The sequence below is a fragment of the Acyrthosiphon pisum genome, chromosome A2, assembly GCF_005508785.2.
Source record: "Acyrthosiphon pisum isolate AL4f chromosome A2, pea_aphid_22Mar2018_4r6ur, whole genome shotgun sequence".
Classification (NCBI taxonomy): domain Eukaryota; kingdom Metazoa; phylum Arthropoda; class Insecta; order Hemiptera; family Aphididae; genus Acyrthosiphon; species Acyrthosiphon pisum.
This window is the reverse complement of record NC_042495.1, coordinates 22,837,590-22,839,646: the sequence shown is the minus strand read 5'-3', so window position 1 is coordinate 22,839,646 and position 2,057 is coordinate 22,837,590.

Genomic DNA, 2,057 nt, shown 5'->3' with positions numbered 1-2,057 from the left:
TGTTAATAAAAAGAAACAGTCTCAACCAAGTAGTAAGTTATAAAGACTATCTGTAAACCTGCTTATGTTCTTTTATTTTATATCAAGTATATTATGAATGTGTAATAATATTGTATTATTTTTATGATTGATTTATAGTGTCATCACCAGAATTTAATGATGTTAAGAACAATGGGAGTAATAAGAGGCGTAAGAAATACAATTTACGCAGTGATGCCTTAGAATCTTTGGAATTACAAGTTCCCCCTACTTTAGGTGAGTGACCCCATATATCAGAAAATGGACAATATCTCCCTGTATTTTTTTTGGAAAACAAATAAAAATTATCTATCCTACTAGTTTCATAATATGTACAGAGTAAACTTTAAATCATTATAGTGATTGGTTTTAAAAAAGATAATTTTATCAAATAGTTATTTATTTTTAACATTTTTTTAGAACTTACTACTCCAACATCCAACCTTACCTCTTCTAACACTAGAACATGCCGTAGTATGGGTAGAAAAATTAAAGTTGATATCAGTGATGCTATTTATAAACTTCCATTTGAGCACGGTGAGTAAATTATATTAATTATCTATTTTTGTGCATTATTTGTGTTTAATAATTTTCAGGTTGGAAGCGAGAATTAGTATACAGAAGATCTACCATTCTTAATCACGCAAATAGAAGTGGTGATGTATACTATCATTCTCCAACTAACAAAAAACTTAGATCATTACGAGAAATTCAGGAACAATTGGACATCTTATCTGATAAAGATCTAACCATAGAAAATTTTACATTTTCACCACAACCAATTGGCATGAATGATCGATCTAAAGAATTGTCCAGAGATGCATATTCTAAATTATCTAAAGTAATTAAAACAATTTTTATTTAATTTTGTCTATTGTAGCTAGCTATTCCATAGTCTAATAAGAATTTAAAAACACTTTTAAATTTGTCAGCTTTACTTTGTAAATTATTTTTTATTTCCTCCCTATTTTTCTTTAATGCCGAGAACCCTAAACTTTAAGTATTTTGAACTGAGAAACATGTATTTTTAATCTTAACTGGTTTTAATAGTTGATAATGTTTAAGTAAAAGAGAAGAATAATTTGATTTATTTTTCAACCTCAAACACATTTTTATAACACATTGACAATGTCTAGTTATTTGATGATATTTTTATTTTAAACTTGATAAATAAGAACTCAAAACTATTTTGTTAAAAATTAAAACCCTTACAACTTAATTTCAAGGTTTATTTTACTTTTATTGTGTTTTAAAATCTTTAAATTCAATTTTTAAAAGTTTTGTTAGTGCAAAAGATTTAAGTAGTTGAGTTTAGGAAAAAGGTTTGTCATGCCTAATTTCTTTCAATTATTAATATATAAACTTAAATATAATAAATATTACTTGAGTAATTTTCAATTTCCCTTCATACATTTTATGGTTTTAGAAAGACTTTGTTGGTGTTGCTGTTAGACCTAAAAAATCTAAGACACCTGTACAGCAGCCACCATTTGAATATGAATTGTCAGATGATGAAAACAACAAGTCTTCGAGTAAAATGAAAATTGTTTTTAAAAATGCTAAGAGCGCCTCTAGATTGAGATCTGAAAAAGGTAAAAGTAAATATATTTTATATACTATTATATTATTATTTATGAATTATGAAGAGGGATTCAATATTAATTGAGTATATACCATATAAAAAAATTGTTTAGCACTTAATTTATATTTATAAATTATTAAATAAGTCTATTTCAAATAATTGGTATTGACTCTTGAGTTGTGAACTCTTATACTCGCACTATCTCAAATAATACTGCATCTCATTGTAATATTCTAAAATGCACTCATAAGGCAATCTATCTGTGAATTATTTAAAATATAATTCACATTTTTCAAAATGTCATACAATAAAATTTGATATTTGTCGAAACTCCCTGTGTGTCTATTGGCCTATTAAGAGGACGTCGTACACGCATGTGTTGTCTCCGTCTTACAAACGTACGACATAACAAATTTTCGTTCACTAGTTTCAATAGGGTGCTGTCATTTTTCAATTT